Here is a 14535-nt window from a genome sequence, read left to right on the forward strand (position 1 = left end):
CAAACCAGGCTCTGGGTCGGCTCTCCATGGCTCTGTGACCCACTGGACACGTTGCTTGGCGAGTTACCCCGTTGTCACATAGCCCCCTCCCGCCCCACGCCTGGCTAAGTGGAAAAGCTCATAATCAATCATGTCCTCCAAATTAGAGAAGCCTGGAAAATATTTCATTTACAATAAGAGGCGAACGCTCGTTATGCCATGTTTTGACAAGACAGCTGAGCTAAAGAGACACGTGGCTGAATTCAATCGTTTGGTCCATTAGATGGGTTTCTGGAAGTGTTTTTAATGGCGTTTTCCTTCTTGCAAAAGGAGTCTATGGGTCAGCAGGATGGAAGTGGGGGACGCCTGCAGTGAGTGTGGGAGTTTTGCTGGTCTCCCGGCTTCATCGAGGCACGACTGATAGGTAAACATGCACCTACGCAAGGGTCCAGTGTGATGCTTTGATCCATCTGTACACGGTGAAACGATCCCCCAGTCGAGCTAACTGACCCACCCATCACCTCGCATAGTTACCTTGTGTGTGTGTGTGTGTGTGTGTGTGTGTGTGTGTGTGTGGGTGTGTGTGTGTGTGTGTGTGCGGGTGTGTTGAGAACATTTAAGACCCACTCTCTGAGCAAGTCCCTAGTGTACAATAAACTACTATTATCCACGGTCACCGCACTGAAGCTCTTCGTAAAGCAGGGAAGTGCCTGTCACGACCACGACGCCCATTCCCTGGAGGCCAGGTGGGAGCCTGGGGGAAACAGATTTACCATGATTCCCAGGTGATGGGGATTTGCCTGCAACTTCCTGTCTTCCCTGATTTCTGTGCTCACTTTCCTCCTTTGCCAAAGAGTGTGGTGAATCTTGCAGGTTACATCCTAACTAAACCCATGCAAACATATGTGAGCTGAGAAGCAAGGTAGAAACGGGTCCAAAGATGGAAGAAATTTAACCCGGGGAAGAGGACAGTCAAGGTTATTTTACCTTCTAAGTCCTATAGGCTCCGGCATTTGGGAGAGAAAGTTTTCTGCGTGGGAATCCTTCTTAACCCTTATCTCTAGAAATTTTTTTTTACATCCATTGACATCTTATCAGCAGGAGGATAAGAGTCCGAGAATTCTGAGCTCCGGGGTCACCAACTGACCTGCACACTTCCGCCTTCCGGAAAAGGCCAGGAATGCTCTCCAGAGTCTGGGGTTCTCCCAGCTGCCCGACTCCTGGGTGAGGGCTGCATTTCCAGGAAGAAAACAGGGTCGGCCCCCTACTCCCTACAAAACCCTGCCAAGCAGGAGACACAACGGGCCCAATTCCCAGGTGGGGTCTCCCCCCCAACCCCGACAGTTTGCAGAGAGCTCTGCTCCGAGGTTAAGACCAGAATCTGAAATGTCAACACTGGTGAGAAAGTTCCAGAAAATAAACTGCTCTCCTGAAGAAAAACCATCTTTTTAGGCCTCTGCCTTTGAGCCCCGTGGCAACTATAGGCCAGGACATCATTGCCATTAACAGTGATAACAAGAGCCAGCATTTATTAAGCACTCATGCTGCACACTTAATAATTCTCCCAACCATGCTTAAGAATGGCATTATTATTCCCAGTTTACAAATGCGGAATCTGAGGCTTAGAGGCTGAGTGCATCACCCAAAGTCCCACGGCTGAAAACTGGCAGAGCTGGGATTTTGAATTCAGGTCCATCTGAGCTCCCATCTCACGCTGTACCTCCTGGGCGGTTTCCACACCACCTCCGAGGTACCTGTGCTACAGACTTGAGAAATTAGGGTTGGCCCAGCCGTACTCCCAGCCTTTTACAAACAATAGGCACACACTGTAAATTCTTATTCTCCTTATCATTGTCATATTTAATTTGGCTGCGACAAGGAGACATGTGAGGCCTTGAGGATGGAAAAGCTGAGGCCAGAGGCTTCTCTCAGATGGTGAGACAGACACATGTCCGCTTGGACCATGAAAGACAAGAGTAGCTCTTTCAAGACGTCTGCTTTCCTTCTAGTCTGGCAGGAAAAGAGTTCCTTCCAGTCTCTGAGACTGCCTTGTCTTGTCAGAAGGGAATAGCTGAGCTAATTAGGAAAGTGTTGTCTGTGTAGGGCTAGAGCTGTAGGTTGGAAAGTCAGTGGAGGAGTTTGCATCCGGCCACACGCATACTTTTTATGGGCTTTTGTCTTTCGGGGGCACGTAAATAGCGGGCTTTGCCAAGCACGTTGGTGAACCAGGCAATGGGGTGTCTCTTTCCCGCTTGTAGACAGCACAGTGTCCTGCCACTAATGCAGCTCCGTTGGGGAGGGATGGCTTCAGGAGATGCGAGGATGCGCCCTGTTAACGAGGCAACTTTCCGCTCTGATGGTGGGGTCTGGAGCCAGACCTCCAGGGCCCCCGGTGGACGGTGGCTGCTTCCCCAGGCCCACCCACCCCCACCCCCGGGCTGCATGCATTTCTCAGCTCGAGCTCACGAAAGGCCTCCCTGCTAATCTGTGTCCAGAACAAACTTTGGGAACTGCCCTTCTCCTTCTGTGACTGCAAACATTCACCAGGACTGAACTTGGCACAGTGGCAAAGCACACAGCAGAGACAACTATCACCCGCCATGGAGTTACCCAGATTAGGTGAAATAAAACCCTACAAAGCAACATTGCAACGCTGCAGATAAAAAAAAAAAAAAAGTCCTGCTGTCTCTCACTCAGATGATTCAAATCCTCGGGTTTCTTCAGCCCTGGGAGCTGCAGCCCTTCACTTGGGACCCCTACCCCCAACCCGTGTCTGGGAAGCATGCGTTCCCTCCGCACACTGACCCCAGGCTGTAGTCGCCCTAGATCTCCTGGGTTTGGCTTTTTCCAAATTTCATCTAATTGTCTTCGTCGTATATCTGATTTCCACTTTAAAAGTTCTGAAGAAAACATGTTTCTGCATATCATCTCTGGGATGACATTTTTGTGGTTTACGAAATCTGGATTCAATATATTGGATAAACTGTGGCTCCAGAGACTTTTTTTTTGGTTACAGCTTGAAACTTTCATTCGAAGGTGGCAGCGTCTACAGGATTGTCATAATACTGCCCTGAGCTCTGAACTGACTTTTCTAGCGTTTATTTGCCAGAAAACTTTAAAAGTTCAGTTTGATGTGGAAAAGATTTGGTACCAATTTCTCCGCATGTGTGTCTTTCAAATGTTTCTTTTTTCTATCATGTAACTTTCAGTCAAATCCTTGAAAAGAGAGGGATTTCTTTTTTTTTCTTTTTTTCATCCCCACAGGCCTCCCTTGAAATCAAGGCACCCCAACCCAAGCTAGGCCAGTTCACAGGGAGATGGACAGTAAAAAGATGGTTGTTATTCTTGTTTTGTTTTGTTTTTTTTTTGGCTGCACTGCACGGTTTGTGGGATCTTAGTTCCCCGACCAGGGATCGAACCTGAGCCCTCAGCAGTGAAAGCGTGGAGTCCTAACCACTGGACCGCCAGAGAATTTCTTTTCTCTTTTTTTTTTTTAATCAATTTCCCTGAGAAGTTTCCAGAGATGGTTCCGATGGAGGGGGTGAAATCTCAGTCAAGTCAAATGAAAGGAGGTCTGAGAGATAAAATACGTAGCCGCTTTCACCTCTGCATCAAAAAGGCCATTAAAAGCCCATCACCGAACGGAAAGATAGGGGCTTTCCCTGTATAGCTTTTAACACGATGGAGAGGAAGGTATTTCGTTAGGGCTGTGTGTGCATCTGTAGGAGAAAAACGGCAGAGGACGGAAGTCTTTTTTAGAAAATATGTAAATGAGTTGGTGCATACAGCGTGCAAGTAGGTGCAAGAGGAGATGGAAGGAAGAATAATTCACGAGCATTTCTCTGGTAACCTTTTCTGTGTGGGAGCTAAGAACCTCTCTCTTCCTTTCATGTGCACTTGCGTCCCGCTTGTATTTAGTGAGGTAATTAATTCATTTCGAACATTCCTTGACTTGTAAATCTGGTTTGAAGGCTAGGCAAGGGAAAGAGTCCCTGGGGTTTTCACAAAACTGTTATTAAAGTCGGAGGAGAGATAGATCGGCTGTGTTTGCATTCGAGAGGCAGAAGGTCTCTTGAAAGGCAGAGAAAATCACCCCCCCCCATTTCCCTGTGATACACAGGGTTCCCCGGAACCAAAGTGTCCGTGCATCCCCGCCCACGCACCCACCCACGCATGCACGCAGAAGTATGTGAACAGGGGCAAGTGATTCCCACTCACATGTGTGCGAATTTCTGGATCAATTGCAAAAAACAATATTTGGAGATGCCATGTTTCAAAATAAAATGGGATGTAAATTGTAAGTTTTCCACAGTGCAGCCACTATGGAAAACAGTATAGAGGTTCCTCAAAAAACTAAAAATAGAGCTATCATATGATCCAGCAATCCCACTCCTGGGCATATACCTGGACAGACTATAATTCGAAAAGATATATGCACCTCTATGTCCATAGCAGCACTATTTACAATAGCCAAGACATGGAAAGAACTTAAATGTCCATCGACAGATGAATGGATAAAGAAGATGTGGTGTGTGTGTATATATATGCATACACACACAATGGAATATTACTCAGCCATAAAAAAAGAATGAAATAGTGCCATTTGCAGCAACAAAGATGGACCCAGAGATTATCGTACTGAGTGAAGTAAGTCAGGGAGACAAATACCATATGACATCACTTATATGTGGAATCTAAAATACGACACAAATGAGCATATCTACAAAAGAGAAACAGACTCACAGACATAGAGAACAGACTTGTGGGGCCAAGGGGGAGGAGGGTGGGGGAGGGATGGAGTGGGAGTTTGGGGTCAGCAGATGCAAACTACTATATATAGGATGGATAAACAACAAGGTCCTACTATATAGCACAGGGAACTCTTTTCAATATCCTATGATAAACCATAATAAAAAAGAATATGAAAAAGAATACATATGTATAACTGTCACTTTGCTGTACAGCAGAAATTAACACAACGTTGTAAATCAACTATGCTTTAATAAAGTTAAAAAACAAACAAAAAAACCTAAAATAGAATGGGTATTTAAAAAAATTAAAAGAGGGCTTCCCTGGTGGCACAGTGGTTGGGGGTCCGCCTGCCGATGCAGGGGACGCGGGTTCGTGCCCCGGTCCGGGAAGATCCCACATGCCGCGGAGCGGCTGCGCCCGTGAGCCATGGCCGCTGAGCCTGCGCGTCCGGAGCCTGTGCTCCGCAACGGGAGAGGCCACCACAGCAGTGAGAGGCCCACGTACCGCAAAAAAGAGAAAAAAAAATTAAAAGAAAGGTCATCAGTATCCTCCCGGGTCTACGAATTCACCATTCACTCCAATCTGTCTGTTATTCGGCACCAAACAGAAATCTAGGGCGGCTGAGCCTTTTTCACCGTTAATCCCAGGTGATTAGCACGGGGCCTGGGGGACAGTGGTGTGGAAGGAAGGAAGGAGAGAAGGGGCGCCGATGTCTTTCAAAAGTCAATCTGTTTACATATTTTAAGTGAATTGCCTTGAAGAGCAATGTTCAGTAAGTGATGCTGGCCTGTCCTCTGTACCAGGAGCGTTTGAGGCTGACGTTGCATGTTTCTCCCGGCCCTCACCTCCACGCACCCAGGGCTGCTACCCAAGTAACGGGAGCAACCTCCGCACAGAGACCACAGAAGGACCAGAGTTAATGCCCCCAGAAGCAGCCCTCAACCCCATCAGTTGAGTGTCTTGGTTTGGGTTCCCCCGGGAGCAAAGCCTGAGATGAGGATTTGAGGGCAAGCAGTTTAGTTGGGAGGGAGTCCCAGGAAACACCCGGGGAAGAGTGGGAAGGGAGACGGAGAAGGGAAGCAGCCACGAGCGGGTCCACTGATGAACAGGTGGCCTCTGTGGGCAGCAGAGGCTCCGCCCTGCTGGCTTGCTCCGAGATGGTGCAGGACAGTGCCCTTCACACTTTCTGCTGTGCAGAATTCACTTGTCTTGCCAAGCTAAGGAGGACTTATGTTTTTGTAAAACATAATAAAATGGAGAACAAAGACATACAAAATCCAAGCCCTACTTTTCTTATTATTCGCGTCAACGGTCATGAAATTAAAGTATCAGATTGCTGTAGAAGTTTCTAACTGGTCACGCTCAATTTTAGTACTTGGCCCATCACAGATCAGTAACAAAACAGCTCAGGAAACCAGCCAGCACTGGTGCCGGGACCACACTTGGAGTCGGCGGACTGGTGCAGACCACAGCTCAGAATGACCCCATCCGAGGGCTAGGGAACCTGGTGTATTTATCCACCACTGTCTTGCCCGCAATTGATTAAGGGCTGCTTCCAAGGGCATTAACTGTCCAGCGGTTCACGGACCCTCTGCAGGCCCAGTGCGTCCCTGCAGTGGAGAGTGGCAGGGGACACTGTGACAGCCTTCAGGTGTAGAGGTGAGTGTGAAGGGGACGTGGACGGGATGCCAATGTCAGCTGCTACCTGGAAGGCTTTTTGCTTCATCTTCGCTTCATTGCCACGGTCCTCAGAGTGTGGTACCCAGGTGGGCAGCATCAGCTTGCCCTGGGAACTTGTTTAGAAATGCAATTTATCTGGCCTCATCCCAGACCTCTTGAATTAGAAACTCTGGGGGTGAGGCCCAGCCGTGTGGATTCTGACAAGCCTTCCAGAGAGTTCTGACTCATGCTCAAGCTTGAGACCCTCCACACTACTGCATCTTAGGGCAATTAGTCCCGTCAAGATTTAAGGAGACATATCCTTGCTCTCACATACAACTAATTCAAACTTAACTAGGTTCGGTGCCTGTCTTTCAAAGAGCACAAGTGAACTCATTTTTCCAAGAATTGCATTATTGAAATAAATACAAATCTGAAGCTCCGCACTGCCTTTCTCTAAACCAGGCCAAAAAGCCCAATGCATAAAAATCCCTTTCAAATCCAGCTCTGAAGATCTGCATTCGGCAATGTTTCTCCAGTCCCTCCTCTGTTACATGTCAGCAGTGGCACATGATAAACCCTCTTCTGCAACGCGACACCTTCCTTATACCAACAGGCCATTAAGCTATCTGAAACAGAGTGCGCGCTGATTAAACAGGAAACGCCATCTGCAAAGTCTGGTATCCTTCCAGGGTTTACAAAGATGGGACCCAGACACAGAAGAAGAAAAAACCTTTGATTTGCTCCAAGTGTTCTATTCCTCAAGGTGCTTCTGTGTAAATAACCCCCAGAGAGTCTGGTCATAGCCACGTGGGGAAAACAGAAAGGCATAGTGATGTCCCCACCTGGGGGGCAAGGGGATTGAAGTTGGGATGGTGGGGGCACCTGCCGGGTGAATGGTGTTTGCTGAGTGTGAGGTCCCACCTCCCTGCCCCGTGCTCTTTTCTCTCTTGGACCAGAAGCAGAATTTGGATGCATCTGCTCACGTAGACACGTTTTCCATCGAGCCGTCTTCTCCTGCAGGCATCAAAGAGCTGCTAGTGAGTGGAGTGTGGGCTCAGTCTCCCGGCCTGGCCGAGGGTCCCCGGCCTCACATCTCACGCCCAGGTTGTCACGGTTTCGTCAAAACTTTGGTGTCACCTGTGAGTCTGATGAAGCCAGAAAGGTTTAATTACATAGATCATTGGTCCTGAGACTAGAAACACAAAGGCAAAGCACAATGAATGTGCTTTGCTGTCTGTGGACATTTGTCAACCCTAAGTGAGCAGCCCAAATTAATTTGAAGGTTTAACTCCTTGGCATTTTAGCTGTGTCTATTAAGTGCTTCTTGACTGGGGTGATTTTGCCCTCACCCCCAGCCTGGGGCACATCTGACGATGTCTGCAGATATTTTTTGTTGTCACAACCGGGGCGGGGGGGGGGGTGAGGGGAAGGATGCTATCGGGATCTAACGTGTGGAGGCCAGAGGTGTTGCTTAATGCTCGGGACCCCCTCCATGGTGACAGATCTGGCCCAAGCTTGAAAAATGTTGCTTTATGGCTTCCTGTGGACACCATTTTCCCACTCAGCCATACCTAGCAAATCATAATAAATAAAATAACACACTAGAAACATAGTGAGGAGGGGAGGGCAGGTCCCAGGCACTGAGAGTACGGTTTTGCTGAACAGTGAAGCTGGGTGTCTTAGCTTCGTTCCCTCTTTGCAGGAGGGAGGATTCTTCCTACCAAGGGTTCATTAGTGAGTGTCTCTGGGCTCTATTTTAGGCCACCAAACAAGCAATTTATGCTTTTTTTGCGGTACGCGGGCCTCTCACTGTCGTGGCCTCTCCCGTTGCGGAGCACAGGCTCCGGACTCGCAGGCTCAGCGGCCATGGCTCCCCGGCCCAGCCGCTCCGCGGCATGCGGGATCTTCCCGGACCGGGGCACGAACCCGTGTCCCCTGCATGGGCAGGCGGACTCTCAACCACTGCGCCATCAGGGAAGCCCGCAATTTATGTTTTTACTGGCAGTTGAAGCCCCAGCCTTAGGCAAGCTGTATTGAAATGGATCAGGGGAGAGCCGGCTGTAGTTGCTGCTCCTCCAGATGCGGCTGGCCACTGGGCCAAAAGCTGCTAGCCATTCTTGCTGTAACAATTCAGCTCCATGGGATGGATTTTTATTGAGCGTCTACGCTGCTGGCCACCACGGGGTCACTGTGGAGTGCAAGGAGAGGATGGGGAGAGAACAGGTGCAGGCAAAGTACAAAGGAGGGTGTCAGACGGAGGCCGGTGAGCAGCTAAGAGCGATGGGGCTCAGAGAGACCAGGTGATGAGAGTCGGGGAGGGAGAGGCGCGGGGTCAGGAGATTCCCTGCAGAACCAGAAAACCCCAAGGATGCTAGGTTCCCCGCCAGGTACAACAACTGCAAAGCCCCGGAGAAAATTCTCTGCAGTCACGTGGGGTAGAAAGGTCAATGAGACTCAGAAGTGTGCCTGTCTATTCAATTTCCTTCCTTCGAGTCCTTCTTTTTCCTACCTGCTTCCCGGCCCCCAAACGAAGACAAACATCTACAGTGCACGAGGTCCCAAGAGCCCCGCACCAGGTTTTCCAGTTTCTTAACTGGAAAAATAAAAGCAATGATGCCTGCCTTCTGCTTTCTGTGTAAATGAATACATTTTGGTAAACTCTCTGAAGATGCACCGGGAGATGCAATTACTCCCGGCTGAAATGGACCATCACAGACTCACCTCATGAAACACAACTCATTTGTTCCTTCTCGTAATCGGATTTCTACTCACTAACTTTATTAGTGTCAAAATGGAGCCCAAGTGCCCAGCGAGGGATGTACGATCATGTGAAAAGTGTTTGCCGTGTCCAGCGCGCCCTCCTTGGATCTGGGGGTCAGGAAGAAGGTTGGGTGGTTATAAAATCATCCTCACGATGGAAGCATGGATTCCACGGGGAGCAGGTGTCCTGAGGCAGACAGAAACTCTCCCCAGAGCCCATGGAGGAATTACCCTCCTTTCTAAAACTGGGCAGAACCAGTTAGTTTCTATTTCTAAGCCTCTGGGGCTGGGACGACCCCATTTTCCAAGGAGCTGTTGTGACAGTTTTTGATCCTTAGAGCAGGTGACTTGGTTCCAGTTGTTTTCTTAGTGTTTTTATGGAACTAATAAATGTCTTTCCAGCGCGGTGCTTTGTTGTAGCCCACAAAACAGGAGGTGAGGCTCAGCCTGGGCTGAGTCCGTCCGATGGGCTGAGTACAAGATCCACGGCAGCGTGGTTGCCATCCTGGAGAGCACCTCATGCGAAGGCAGCTCAACGGGAAATTGGAATTTCTCCCCTCTCAAATTATTCATTATCGACAGCAACATCTTAATAAAACAGACGGGGGGTCAGCGATTTGAGCTTGGTAATTAAACTGAAAAAGAACAGCTTAGCCCAACGGTCGAGCATGGTAATATATTCCGACATGCAATGACACACGAGTGAAGGGAAGGGGCACGTGGGGGGGTGGCACGGAGATCAGACACGAGACAGCTGCGTGAGTCGCTGCAGAACGGCCCTGTGTTCAGGTGGGGTGGCTTTTGTCGGCTGGGGCCACTGCTGGGGCCTTTGACGGGCAGGCCACTTAACCAGATTGCGGGACAAACGAAAATGAAATGTCTGTGGATTTCCATTTCTTTTAAGAATGGTAAATGCCAAGTGTCCCTGGAAGCTTGCCTGGAGAAAGAAAGTAGTCCCACCTTTCAGAGAACAGGGAGTTGGGGACGCACCAGTGAAACTCCTCATGTGAGCTCCATGCTGACGGCAGAGGAAGACGGAACTCCACGGGGAAATGCAGAGCAGAAAAAGCCCCCAAAACACCCACCTTGGGCTGTCACTTCCGATGTGCTTATCTCCTGGTTAATTATAAAATCACGAGGGCTTCACCCCAGGCAGTGGAGGGCTCGGTGGAAGAACCAGGACAGTAGGGAGGCTTGGTTTATCTAAATAATACGCTTTGTCAAATACACCTGGAGTGTGCGAGCCGTCATGCTGAGAGCTGGTCTTCCAGCGATCATAACCGTCTGGCTCGTTCCCACAGCCCGACTCTGCAACCAAACAGCCGACCTGGGGAAGAGCAGCTCCCCTGAAGGCCCGTCACAGGCGTCTCACGCGCCTGTAGCCACAGCCCCATTTGAAGGGCCTTCCGGTTGTCAAGCTTTGCTCTCACATTTCCCTTCAGAGAGGATCACAGAAACAATTTCATGTGTCTTTCATGCAGGGAGAGAAATACTGGATTTAATAGCCCTGAACAGGCAGGTGTTCACTGTCTGAGAAAAGAGATTTCTCTGCCTCTTGACATCGTATCTTCCACAACGTCCTGGGAGCCCCTTTGCTCAGGGACACCCTCTCGCCCACCAACCCCACTACCCGCACCTTCCAGTCAGTGGTCACCTCTCCCCATGCCTCTGTCCTCATCCCACCTGGCTGGCCAGGTCCCTTTTCCTTCTGGGGTAGGAAAATACCTTTGTCTCCAATTTTTCAAGCCCTGACTACACCACCCCTTGTTTCAAACTTGCTGGTTAGATTTTAGCCCACCAGCATAGAATACTGCCCAGAGTCAGGAGGCAGACGTCCAGAGACGGACGTCGGTGGGGAGAATCTAGCACAGCATGGCACAGAGAGAGCACGAAGTGCTAATTTTATCCACCAGCCTAGGCACCTGCTTCTCGACAGGCTACTTATTTTGTCAGTTTTCCCTGCACGTGGCAATGGTCAGTGATGCCGTAGAAAACACTTCAGTTATTCCGTTTTATCAACATTCGAGTCGTCAATGATCAGAAACCACAGAAGCCTCATCATGGTTTCCTCCTGATCAGAGAGGGGAGATGAGTCCCTGATCACAGATGGAGTCCTGGCCAAACTCTGGTTTATCGTGGGCCCAATGGACCCATAGACTGCCCCCCGCCCACCGGGGTCATCGCCCTGATTCCCGGATGCATATTTAGGATTGCCGTGCTGGGCAGCTGGTCCTTGTTCTGTGAGGTAAGAGCCATCTCAGTGGAGAAGGTCAGGTGTAAGGTTACACTTCATCCCCTCCAACCCACGTATCACATCCCAGGAGCGGGTGGCGGTCAGCATCATTCTTAAAAGAGCTGAAAGATCCAGGGATGAGGTCCCCATCATATCACTGTGTGATTCATCTATCTGGTCCTCGAAGAAACAGAAGGAGTCCTGGGGGGGTGACTGTGGGTGACCATTAGTGAGGATCCCTGATCAGTTTCTGTACTGGGTGTGTTATCCTCACAAACTAACTTGCCCGAGGTCCACAGCTACGGATCAGATATTTGAGCTCTATTCCATCCCAATCAGAAAAGAGGTCCAGAGATGGTCTGCAGGACTCCAGAAATGGATCTGGAGTGGAAAAGATAGGTTTGCAGGTTTGTCCCAGGCCGAGTGACCTCCCTCGCCCTCTCTCGTAATGAAATCTGGACCATCTGGATATCCGTGCAGCATCACTTTGGTCCATGACGGTGATGATATTATGTTGATCAGCCCAAAAGTGCAAGAAGTGGCCAGCACGCCAGAGGCCTTGAGAAGACACACGTGCTTCAGGGGGCTTAGACAGGCCCTGCGAAGAGGCGGGGGCCTGTTACACCTTAAGGGCCCCCGTGGTCAGAGGCACACCAAGGCACTCTCCCTAAAGCAGAAGACAGTGTTGAATTTGACCTCTCTGCCGCAACCATGAAAGAAGCACAACTCCTGGTGGGTCACACCTGGGTACTTTGCATCCGTATGCGGGGTGACGTGCAGCGGCTAGCTGCAAGTGGGCTCAGAGCAGGTCCACACAATCAAGCGGGTGCCATGGAGTTGGAGGCGTCAGTGGTGGGGAAAGAATTCACTGGAGGATCCTATACCTGGTGGAAACCAGCTCCTGGGGTGCCCTGGTACACCTAAAATGTCATAAAATTAATGCACGTCTGTCTTTACTAACTAGCTAGCCTCAGTTTTGAACACCATAGAAAGCACAGCTCTCAGGTCATTATATCAGAAGAATAAGAATGATTCTTGAATGCTCTAACCTGTATTTTGATCAAGGATTGTACAGTAGAGTTTTTAAGGCTTTCTTTAGACTATGTGTGAATGTAATATACATTAATTAATGAAACAGAATGGTTTATAGTGTGTTTAAAAAAATTCCATTCCTGGCAGAGAAGGAATGGCTAACAGCGGGACATCACGTGACCACGAGGTCACGACTACCCGTCAGGATCTGTGTCCCCACCAAGCCATGGGGTGGAGCTGGCCCCAGAGCAGCCGCCATAACACGGAAATGGCACAGGCGGGACCAGAGGGCCCAAGCAAGTCCGTGCACCCACCATTAGCTGTGCCCCTTCCACTTAATGATGGAAGCCCCCAGGGCCCCCTTCAGGGAAGCACTGGCTCACAGCTCCAGGAAAGGTGGGCAGCCTGGAGCTTTTCGTTCCTTCAGGGGCGGCCTCCGCTGCTTCGGCAGCGTCCCTCCTTTCCTGGGACAGCCAACATCCAGCGGTGGCAAGGGGAGGACGCAGAGGCCTGGCGATTTCGGCCTGATGGGCACAGCCTCTTCTCACATTCCTGCTGGGCTTGGGGGGCCTCCATCTGGGTCCTGATGCCACTTCCCCTTTGCTCAGCCCTGGCTCCTCCTTTCACAGGTATTGGTCCCTGATGGACACCTCGCACTTCAATTCCATTTCAGCGTCCGCTTCTGGAGGGAGGGCTCGACCTGGGACGGAGACCCAGCAAGACAGAGTGACGTCAATCCACCAGAACTCGCTCCTCCCTCGATAACGGGCCTGTCTGCGCAGGTGAATCATTTGCGGGATGGTTTTATTCCCAGGCTGGCGCTGCCCGTGCCGCCCACGACACTTGGATTCCAGCGTCAGCCTGGTCGTTTCCCTTCTGGCCCACGGGGGCAGAGGTGAACGCTAGGGGGAGGCACACCTGCTTCTGAGATGCTATGACCCCAAGGTGACACATCTCACCGTGTGTGACGTGGCCACACCCAGCTGCACAACGGGCTGAGCAGCCCTGGCTGGGTGCCCCGCAGACCCATGCCAGCTCTCATGCCATGTCTCGCTCATGTCGGCGTCTGCCTGAAGCAGACCCTGACATGGGGAATCGAATGCAAGTAGTTGATTTGGAAGGTGATTCCAGGAAACACTGAAAGAGGATGAGAAGGAGACCGGGAAGGGAGGAAGCCCATAGCTGCTCATGAGCAGGCAAGGTACCATTGATGCAAGGGCTGTTTATCCCCCCGATAAGCATCGACCCTCCAACTCTCCCTTCCTGCTCTTCTCTAGGTATTTTCTGGGACTCCCTCCCCCCAAAACTACTTGCCCTCGAACCCTTGTCTCTGAGACTGCTCCTGGCGGAACCCAAACCAAGACCCTTAACTGATGCGATTTCTTGAAATTCTTTAAAATGAAAGTCACTCTTTCTCTTTAAATGTTAAAATACGTTGATGGGAAGTTTCTACATAAATATTCAGGTCTCTGGCTTCCCTTTGAAAATAAGAACAAATAACAGCATGGGACCCCACTGCTAAGCACGGCAGCAAGGAGCTGTAACGGGGCCCCCTTGGGATGGAAAGTTCTGGGTTTTTCCACATCCTCCACCATGCCCTGTGGTTTCCCCGAGGCTATTTTCCTTGCCAATTATCATTTCGTTGCAGGGTATTTTCCTCAAAGTAGAGAAATACTTCCCTTGAACATAGACTCCATCAAAAATGGGTACAGATGAATCAAGGGCACTCCATGTTTCAAGCAAGAAATGAAAGAAAACACATTTCTATGAAGGAAGGAAGAGGGTTTCCTATGCATTTCACAAACAGCAGCAAAGACTCCTCACCCCCAGCTCTGGCCTCCGAGGGAGTTTGAGCCTGTGATCTCGGGGCCTAGAATGAGAATTCATCTCCCGCCTCCAAGGACAATCAGATCATACAGGCAGCAGGTATCTTGAGGGATGCCATCGGGACCCAGTACATCAATTTTGGGCGAAATTGGAAAGCCGGTGGGGCATGTGGATGGAAGAGCTTCCTTATCTCAGAGGACAGAACCGACTGCCGTGTCCTCAAGTCCATTTCTCTTGGATGAGGCCTCAGACCAGGAGACAGGGTTCCTCTTTTGAAGCCTCATCCTGTT

Source organism: Neophocaena asiaeorientalis, unplaced genomic scaffold, assembly GCF_003031525.2.
Source record: "Neophocaena asiaeorientalis asiaeorientalis breed wild unplaced genomic scaffold, Neophocaena_asiaeorientalis_V1.1 scaffold606, whole genome shotgun sequence".
NCBI classification, from domain to species: Eukaryota; Metazoa; Chordata; class Mammalia; order Artiodactyla; family Phocoenidae; genus Neophocaena; species Neophocaena asiaeorientalis.